Source organism: Mustela nivalis, assembly GCF_964662115.1.
Source record: "Mustela nivalis genome assembly, chromosome: 11".
NCBI lineage: Eukaryota > Metazoa > Chordata > Mammalia > Carnivora > Mustelidae > Mustela > Mustela nivalis.
In genome coordinates, this window is record NC_139030.1 from 54,860,479 (window position 1) to 54,871,435 (window position 10,957).

A 10,957-nucleotide genomic window follows, 5' to 3' on the forward strand; every position below is an offset into this window, starting at 1 on the left:
TTCAGTTTCAAAGTGGAGGAACTGGGCCTTGCCTTCGCTGCTGCGGAGCTGCCCACACAGCCTAGCCATGGTCGACCCCACTGTGTTCTTTTGACATTACCCTGGACGGCGAGACTTTGGATTGAGTCTCCTTCTAGCTGTTTGCAAAGTTCTGAAGACAGTAGAGAACTTTCATGCCCTGAGCCCTAGGGAGAAAGGATTTGGTTATCAAGGTTCCCACCTCTGCAGTTTTTTTTCGGGATTTCTGTGCCCAGGCGGTGGTGACCTCACCTGCTATCATGGCATTGGTGGCGAGTCCATCTATGGGGAGAAATTTGATGATAATTTCTCCTGAAGCGCAGGGGTCCTGGCATCTTGTCCATGGCAAATGCTGGACCCAGCACAAATGGGTTCCAGTTTTTCATCTGCACTGCCACGACTGAGTGGTTGGATGGCAAGCATGTGGTCTTTGGCAAGGTGAAAGAGGCCATGAACTTTGTGGAAGCATGGATTGTTTTTGGGTCCAGAAACGGCAAGACCAGCAAGAAGGTCACCACAGCTGACTGTGGACAAATCTAATACGTTTTTCTTGTGTTGTATCTTAACTACCAGATCATCCCTTCTGTAGCTCAGGTGAGCACCCCTTCAACCCAATCTGCTTAAAATATCCTATAATCTTTGTGCTGTTGCTGGAGTTCTATGGGCTTTATACTTTCTTTACTCCCCTCCAAGTTTAGCTGTGTTGCAGAGTTAATTTTCTGATTATGAAATAAAAACTAAACAAAAAATTAAAGTGGAGGAACTGGATTGTAGACTCTAAGTTTTAATATTTTTTATTTCATATTATATTTATATTGCTATTTTAAGCATCATCTTATATTTGATTTTTTTTGTCTATGTATGTTTAAACCCCTGGTGTTCTTGAAGGATACAGTTAGGCCATATCTTATCATCACAAATTTTTAACTGAATATACATATCATTGATTTACAATTTCAGAATATTTGCTGTAGCTCAGAATCTTCAGGCCATTATAATTAAGAAAAAAATTGTAAAGCTTTTTTTTTAAAGATTTCATTTATTTATTTGATATATAGAGAGAGTGCAGCAGCAGCAGTGGGAGAGGGAGAAGCTGACTCCCCACACAGCAGGGAGCCCAATGTGGGACTCAATGCCAGGAACCTAGAATCATGACCTGAGTCGAAGGCAGATGCTTAACTGACTGAGCCACCCAGGCATCCCTGAAAAGCTTTTACACTTGAATCGATTTCTTTTAGATTTTATTATTAGTACAATATAATCATATGCATTATATATGTATTTTTTAGAGATTTCAAAATATAGATGTATAGATTTTTAATAAAATGAAGCAATTTTGGGGGAGGTGACAAATTTTGTCCCATTCTCCAAACTACATTTTTTTTTTCAAAAGAAGATTGAAGCAAGAGAACATTACTGAATATTTCATCTCTCATCCATCCTATTTTTCAGTTTAAGAAATTGTCCTATACATTTCTTTAACTTTTTGCTTTTTCAGTTTTAAAAACAGGTTCAAAACTAAGTTTTGTTTCTTTAATCTCAAACTTCCATAAATGTTACAATATTTTCCTTTAGAAACTGAGAGTTGGATGTTTTTTCTTATAGCTCAATTTCAAGGATACGTCATATCTCGACTTATAATGGTTTGTTTCTCAAGATTTACAGAACATAAGGGTATGCCCTAACCATGCCCTAACCATGAGTTTTATGAATATTTGTCAAGTCTGTGTTCAGACCATTCCCAAATGAGCATTGATAGAAATTTCACAGAATCCTGTTCACTTCCTACTCCCTTCTGCAATACTAGAGTCTCAGAATCTCTTGCCAAGACTGGAGCATAGGGCCTGGGGGTTGTGACAGGGTGGGGAGGGAGCAGGACGGAGATTCCCGATGCCACTGGAGGGCTGTAATTGTGGGAGATGTCCTCCTTGGATCTCAAGTTAAAACAAAAGAGTTGAGTCACTGCTCAATCATCAGGATTTTATTACGACAGCCTACTATGTACAAACTAGCCCTTCTCCTCCAAATGTCCTCCTTGGAACATGATGGTTCACTTTCTTCAAATGATTGGGATTATTCTGGTCTGTAACCTATACCTAAAGCATAAGGGCCGTCACTGTTGGATTAGCTCAGATGGATGGCATTGACTGCAGTCTTAATAAAATATAAACAGAGGGCTATTGAGCCTCTGACATCTGACGGAAACTCTAAATTAAAGCTAAGATCTTTGAGCAAGTGATCATTTCTTAATTGTATTTTTATTATCTATGTTTAGTATTTAGTAGGTGCTCAATATATATCCGTTGAATTAAGCTGAACCTACATAAGATCCACGACTGTTACATTTCCATTGGTTTATGGTACAAAATTCAAACTCATGGTTTAGACAATTTATGCAACTAATAGGGACTAGGTAAAGAGTAATAACATGCTATTATGTTGATAGTAATATACATAGCATATTTTAATAATGTCCTGTATGATGATAGAAATTTTTAGTAATCAATATTTTTTTAGTCTAAGCAAAACAAGGGACTAAATTATTTGAGGTTACTCTTGAAAATCAACTTAATTTGAAGAACTATTTAAAATTACCTCCATATTGTTATCTTTATAACTCTCAACTAATACATTTTAAAATACTAGTTCATAGAAGTGGTTTTCGCTTAAAAATAAAATCAGCAAAGAACTCACTGATGACTGTTTTGTAGTGGTAAAGTGATTAATAGCCATCCTCAAACTGGGGATCAGACTGGCTTTATTAATCCAATGATTTTTCATAAACTTAGCCAGCTGACAGATATTTAGGCTCCTTTTTTTTTTTTCTATGATTGCCATCTGCAAAGTTCCAGAACAGAGTTTAATCTCCACCCTAATGAATGTTGATTCTTAGACGTCATCCAACAGGTTGGATTAGAAATCCAACAGGTCCACTCATGCCTTTCTAAAGCATTTGAGAAGATCCTAAATCAATCAAGCTCTTCACAGTCCCAAACAGGGGCTCAGGGTGTTTGGCTCAGAGAGTTGCAACCAGGTTAATATTAAGAAGACTAGCCTTTCTGATTGAACATGCTGTTACGTTCCCGTAGTCAAGGAGTGTAAGGCATGGCGGATATGCTAAAAAAATGGACTCTCTGCAATCATTGGGTATTAGCCCATAACATGAGAAATATCAAGTCTCAATAGGAGGTTTTGATTTTTTATATTCACGAGTAGAATGTGGTATGTACAGTATATAAGAGTACTAGTCTGAAAATGAAGAACCTTAAGTTCAGGTTCCAGCTTGACCAATAAAGATTCTGTGCCCTTGGATAAGCCACATACCCCTTAGTGATGTAGTTTTTTAATTTCAGAAGAGGAAGTTGATACTCTCTTACATCTCTTAAAAGTTCTAAAATAATTGCTTAAAAAAAAACAAAAATTATGTTTCTTTAATTACAACCATAACTTACTCTTTTTAAAAGACTAGATAGAATATCCTTTTATTGTATTATTAAAAATACAAAAGGTATATGATTTTTTTTTTACATCATCATACCAGTGTCTGTTGGTCATTATTGTTGCTGTTTGGAATAACTTTGGGATTTTTGGCAAGAGGGTTTTCTAGAAGTAGCTTTTTTCAATGAACATTTTCCTCCCAAGTAGCTAAATTCTCTTGTCGTTGTTTCAGTGATAACAGAAGCATCAAGTCAAGTTGTAATCATGAAAGAAGAGTTTGAAAATTTATTTTCTACTTAGTTTTTTAAAAAAGTGCAAAAAATACTGACAGAATTAAGCATAAAATCACTATCATTTTTCTTCTATCCTCAGCTAAGAAAACCAAAAATATATACTCGAGGAATAAGCTCTTACCTGTGTAAAGATAGCTCTCTCTAAGAGGAGATTTGTGTTTTCTTGGAAAGCTCTTGTGCCAGATATCTCCATGGCTTATCACTTTCTTCAGGTGTGTGCTAAGATGTTACCTTGTCAGAGAGAACGTTCCCGATACCCTGTCAAAAATAATATCCCCTATTGTGCTCAAGCTCCTTCCTCTTTATTTTTCTCTACATAATACTTATCACTACTTGAAATGTATTTATTTACTGTTGATGTTCTCTCACATCACCACCAAGAATAGAAGAGAATATGAGAGCAGACACAATGTACCACCAGCAGGTGCTACCTTGTCACCAGTGCCCAAGGCAGTAGTTGGCATTGAGAAGCAGCTCAATAAACATTGAATGCATGAGTGCCTGAAAAATCTTAGTGACAAACCAAACCAGTCAAGAAATAGACCAGAAATAGACCAGTGAAGAAATAGACCAGTGTGGAGTAAAGAATAACATGGAATAAAGAATATTCTTCATCTCAGGGGAAGTACTGGTTCTAGACTAGAGCTTACCAGCTCAAATGCCTACAAGGACCAATAAGTTAATTGTAAATATGTGGGTAAAAACAATAGGGAGTTGTAAGAGCTGCTGCAAACTGGTCACTGTATTCATATCTAAAGAAATCCACACATTTCAAACACCTGGAAGCCAAAACAAAACAGCTTTGTGCTTTTTTTGGTTCCCGGGCCATATGCTTATAATGTGTGCCAGGTAACCGTGGTGGAATGATGCAGGTAAGAATGACCTTGTGCTCTGTGATAAAGGAGACAAAATGTACAGCAAGATAAATACAACCTAAAATGGAAGATACTTGAACATTTGAATAGCTTTTGATGGGAGAAGATCGCCAAGAAACAGAACTTGAGCTCCTGGATATTTAGCTCCTGACTTGAGCTCCTGATGTTTATTGTGATTCTAAGTATTCATTATCAGTCAATATTTTTCAAGCTGTACATCCCTTGCTTCTAGAGAAAAGCTCCTGTTTCTGCAATTGGATCCCTTTCAGAAAATGTGGTCATTACAGAAATCATATTTCTGACATTTCTTTTTAAAGCAAAAATGACAAACATGCATATTCTAATTGCCCTTGAGTCTTTCATTGCCTAGCATTATTTAAGGCTTCTTATGCACCCAAGAACCATTTACCCAGATTGTGTATTGACAATAAAGCATGCAGGTATACAGAATTTAAGTTATAGAAAAGTTTTTGTTTTAAGAGACATGCGTCAACAGAGCCACCCAGGTGCCCCCCACCACCAATTTCATAATTTTAATAGCATATCCATCTTAAATTCCAATTTTTAAAAAAGATTTATTTATTTATTTGACAGAGATGACAAGTAGGCGAGAGGCAGGTAGAGAGAGAAGGGGAAGCAGGCTCCCCGCTGAGCAGAGAGCCCATGCAGGGCTGGATCCCAGGACCCTGGGATCATGACCTGAGCCGAAGACAGAAGCTTTAACCCACTGAGCCACCCAGGTACCCCTTAAATTCCAATTTAAATATTGACCAGAAAGAAAGGAGTGGTCAAAGATGCAAAAAGAGTTTCTATCTGGATGTGCCAATAAAAAAGGGTAGGTTTTGTAGTATTCCTCAAGCTTTATTTGTTTGTAGGGGAAACAAACAAAACTGGAGGTAGCCCAGTTTCCCAGAGTTCAAACCTGGAAACTATTAACAGAAGTGCTGATCTTAACTGTCCTGAGGGTGTTGGGAGAAAAGGGTGTATCTCAGTCACTAAATATAGATTTACAGAGCTCCCATCAAATGCTGATGTTCTGCAGGAGCAAAGACAGGCAGCAGATATCTCAGGAAAGAAAATGAAGGTTGAAAGAAGCCATTGTGAACACTGCATGTTTTCCATTATGCACAACTGGGCACATGACAAGTATATATGTAGCCAAAGTGAAAAATGCATGATGGCCAAACTGGGTGCATACTCCTCTCTCAACACAATTGAAGCACAGTTTCTAATGCGCCTGTGATTGTGGGTCAGTTGATATATACCTGGAGTCCTGTCAGTAGGAAATATGAATGTGCATAAAACTCTCAAATTTAGTGTTCAGGGTGGTGAAGTGAGCCATTCACCTTCCCTTTCCCCGACCTCCTCTTAGCTTCTCCTTTTCTCTTTTCTTCTCCCTCTTCCCTTTGTGAATTTATGATTCAGAAATTATTCAAACTGACTTCAAGCTCTGTCATTTCTTCATGGATGTTTTATGCGTGTTCTTGGATTTTCATCTTGTCACTGGGTCTAGAAGCAGGGGTATATCATTACATGAGAACATTTTACAGTGCTGAGTCCGTCGACTTGCTTAACTCTGGGGTGCCAGAGCCAAACTTGATTCTGAAATGATCCACTGGATCTTTTCCGCAAACGTCAGAGAGAGGAAAAAAAAATTAGTTCCATAAGTTGAACAAATACTACATTAAAAATAAAGTGCTATGTGGTCTAACACTGCAGCTTTTATCTATGATTTTGTTTAAATTGCTAAAATGCCAGGGGTATTTTAGTACTTTGGGGTACTTTCCCAAACAGCTGTTGTAAATGGAGGTTAAATACTACTTAATTAATGGTTCTTATCTTGTCTATTTCTTTTATGGTTACATACTCTGCTTGTTCTATTCCCCAATTAATAACTACAACTTGCCATATGTGATTTTAATATATATGTTGGAGTTATTTAATCTTTGCTGTATAATCTTCAGAACCATGTAATAAGAGGCCAATTATCTCATCCTAAATATAGACTTAGAAAGAACCTTGAAAATATACTTCTTTTTTTTCCCCCTTCTCTCTCTTTCTCTGTCTCTCTCTCTTTCTAAAATTTGCAAATGCTTGTCTGAGATAAGTGAATTTTCTCAGTGAGTGCAAGATGACCATTAATCAGCTGGGTTCCTATCTATGTTTAACTGCTTATCTCTAGCACTGATGGGACCAGTTCTTGTAGTAGTTTACTGAAGCAGTTTGCATAATACAGGTAGCTATTAGAATTACTGTATTAACAGATGTCCTCAACAACTTGTCGCTTTAGTGCATTTTAGGATAGCTGTGGGAGTACATAATATAAATCTGAATTCTGGGCAAAACTATACAACTGGTTCATTTCCACACTCTATTATGTATATGATTAAAGCCCTGAAGGTTTAAAATGACAGGTTCATTGTCAAGTGTACTGTACTTTTTATTCTGCAGGGACGAAAGACTTTATGTCTTCTTGCGTCTTAATGAAAACTCCACCACTGATCTTTAGAGAAGCGCTGTGCTGGCGCCACCTCTACTACCTTCAGGATTTTTTGTGGTGCTCTCCATCTGGATGGAATAGGGAAAAAACGGATAGAAAAATAAAAGCAAAAGTGTTTTTCTTTGTTTGTTTGGTTGTTTTTGTTTGTTTGTTTGTTTATTTGTTTAAAGTCACCAGCAGCTTATTCCATTCCTCTCTCTTTCTCTTCCTTTCTTCCTTCCACTTCCTTCCTTCCTTCTTCCTTTCTCTTTCTTCCCTTCTCTCTTTCTTCCTTCCTTCCTTCTTTCCTTCTTTCTTCCCTTCTTCCTTCTCCATCCCTTCCTTTCTCTTTCTTTACTGCCTTCCTCTCTCTCTCTCCCACTGTATGATTAATTTTTATAGCTTTATTGTATTTAGTCCTTTCCAGCCATACCTGGGAACTTCTCTGTTGAAAAATAAATCACAATGAGTAATGTCTAAAAAGTCTAGAGAATGGTTTCCTGACTGAAGGGACACTTGTAACAAGCCTAAATTTGCTCTGTGTTTGGAAAGATGTTACTGCTCACGTGGGAGCTTCGCTATTGGCAGGCCACTAGCAAGCCTCTCTATAGAATGGCATCATCCCGTGACAATTGGAACCGAGAGGGCTACATTCCCAGATTTACTTTCAAAGATTACCTGAGTTTGTGAGCCCCTAAGAGTGAAGGTTACGGAGTATCACCTGGAGATGGGCTGCTTGAGAGAGAAAAATACATACCAGTATTCTCAATTACCCCTACCCAAAACAGAGTCTCTGAATATAAATTCAACAGAGTAGGTGTAATAAACTCTAAATTATCTGTGTTAATACAAGTGTACATCTGTTAAAACCATTTATATTAAATTCAGATGACTTTCTGTCAATTGGCAATGGGTGGGGTATATTAGATTTATTATTTGAATTATGTTGCATCTAGGCTCATATTAGAATCTCAGTGGTTTGCATTTCCTGTGCCAACCATAATAAGAGGGAAAAGGCTCAGAGATGTATTGGATGGCACATGGAAACTACCCTGATAGCGATCATTTCTAACAGATAAGCCAGGAAGTAGATGATTTACACATGGGTGATCTGTAGATTACTAGAAATGACTGTAAGTGTATGTGCTTAGAATTCACGCTCATACATACATTGCTAACAGGTTGATTCCTAAAAAGGAATGTCAACAGATGATTGTGTTGAGATGAGGGCATAGTTTTTTTGGTACCAAATGGCTTAGATTTCAATCCATCTCTGATCTTATTAGTTTTTGAATAAGACTTCCAAGTCTCTGAGTATCAGATTCTCTATCCATAATATGAAACGACATTCCTGCCTTTCTTATTTAATGTGCATTGTATCCTGAAGTTAGGTAACGATAGTTATGAAGATGGGTAAGACACAGTCTTGGACCACAAGGAGATTGGAGGTGGTCAGGAAGCAGACAAGTAAACAGTCAATCTCACCAACACAGGAAGAGTTAAAAGAGAGCTTGTGTTGAGTAATTCCATAACCTGCCTTGTAATAATAATAATAATAATATATACATAATATACCATATAATGTAATATATACATATATATCTGTATTTTCAGTGCCATGAAATCCTTTTTTAAGAAGATTTTCTTTATCTGAGGTTAAGAAAGAAAGAGAGTGCACATGCAAGACAGCACATGTCGGAGGAGAGGCAGAAGGAGAAGCAGACTCCTTGCTGAGCAGGGACCCTGGTGTGGGGCCTTGATCCCAGGGCTCTGAGATCATGACCTTAGCCAAAGGCAGATGCTTAATCGACTGAGACACCCAGGCACCCCCATGAAATCCCTGAAGTTAGAAATCATGTATAATTTACTTTTGAATCATCAGAATGCATTTCAGGCATAGGCCATAAAAAGCCCAGAAAGAATTTATGTGGAATAAATGACTTTTTAAGTCACTCAAGTAAGAAAACCTTTGTGGCCTAGGACTGGGAAAGTTAGACTTAGCACCAAGTACTGTTTGCATGTTGTCAGGTCAGCACCAGCTTACAAGTAGGTTATTTAATGAGGTCTTATTTCTCATATACCTAGCATAGCACTTGGCATGGAGCTCATTAAGTAGAATTAATACATGCCATGGGCTAGGGAGTAGGAGCCATTAAAGCACCCAAAATGTCACCCCAGCATCCTGCCTTACTGATTGGTTGGTGGAAATTCCTACCATTAGGCATTCACACTGACAACTAAGAAATTGCATCCCCAGAAGTCTTCCTTGAAGTTTTGATGTCCCTGAGGAAAGATAAAAACTTTTAAACTACGGTAAATCCCTACCACCATAGTGTGAATAATTTTTTATATTAGTGAGCGTTATATTAGAACCCAAAGGGTACATGAGATATAGTAGGGAAGATTGGTAAGAGGGAATGGTCTACAGTCTGGGACCCTGTCAGTGAGAGGCCAAACCATCAGGGGGAACTTGGGCTGCTGTGGTGTTCTTTCTTCAGCCAGGATCAATGTGATGGTCCTGACACCTTGAGCTCCAAAATGCATTGGGAATGTTCTGCTGTCAAGCACTTGGGAATGTTCTGCTGTCAAGCAGTGAGAGGACCCTGATTACAATTTTCACTTCACTGTGGACTAGTTGTGGCTGTTTCTGTAAAGCTGCCAGTAACCGTAGAGAGTGGGGAGAAATGTCATGTGTTGAACTCCTTCCCTCCCCCACAAGAAGTAAGGAATAAACTCAAGAATACATCAAAGTGGGAGTTTTGATAGGGGTTGAAATGGCCACATCTGTACATTTCCTTTGCCGTTCCTAGGTTACGAGGAGAAGACATCAATTACAGAACTGGAAGAGTCAGTCGGTATGGGGTAGGAAGCGAATAAGAGAGCTCTGTAGACACTTTGATTACCCACTTCCTCTTCCACGTGGAGTGCCACTCATTTAGGCATTCTTGTGCAGAAAGAGCTGTCAGGTTAAGTCTTACAAGGGAGATGTCGAGACAAAAATATCAGCATGCACGTTAAATATTGAATGGAAGTCAAATACTGGTCATGAGGATCGCTAAGCAAGAAGAAGGAACAAAACTCCAAAGCCACAGGTAGAGATATATCCTGTGCTTTTCATATAAGATTTAGCAGTGTGTGATTTTTTTTTTTTAATGTTAGAGAATAATCCATTTTAGTAGAGTGTTTGCAGCAGATACATGAATGGCGTAAATTACATATTACAATTTGCCATGGAGATCTTACCGTCCCAATTAAGTGTCTGTCTAGTTCGCACATTCTGCAGTGAGCCATTCTTGTAAGGCCTCGTGGTATTTCATGGTACGTCAGTCAATAACCCGCATCCCCAGCCTAATTGCCAAGGGGCTATATCCAAGAGGTTGGCCTTAGAAAGTATAAAGTTATGTTTGTTAAATGCGAGCCTCATGATCTCTGGAAGGCATTAGCAATAATCTTCCTGCCCATTGCACAAATTCCTCCCTGTAAATGCCAGTGATCATGGTGTAGACAAGCATGTGCTCCAATACCATGATTTTACTTGAAAACTAAACTTCCTGTCAGCTTCTAAAGCCTTGCTCTCTCTTCGAATGTTAGCACTTTGTTAAAGTAAATGGAATTAAAAGTAGAAATAAGTTCATTGAATTACACATGAAGCACAAATTTTCGTGAGTACTTCAGACATTTTTATATGAGCAATGGAAAAATGAATATTATTTGCAGCTAAGTTGAAAAATTCCAAAAGCTATTTAATTTTAGCTCTAAACACTTGTCTATCTTATTTAGAAATAAATACTTTTCATTTATTTAGTTATTTATTTTTTGGTCCTGTACTTCATTTGTGCCTTTGTGATGTAAAT

General features: G+C 38.0%; 1 pseudogene across 1 annotated transcript; it reads left to right on the forward strand.

Annotated features, from left to right (window-relative positions):
• Nucleotides 1-67: 67 nt before the first annotated feature.
• LOC309843875 (peptidyl-prolyl cis-trans isomerase A pseudogene) lies at nt 68-558 on the forward strand (annotated as a pseudogene). Its single transcript has one exon. The product of its transcript is annotated as a peptidyl-prolyl cis-trans isomerase A pseudogene (transcript).
• Nucleotides 559-10,957: the final 10,399 nt, after the last annotated feature.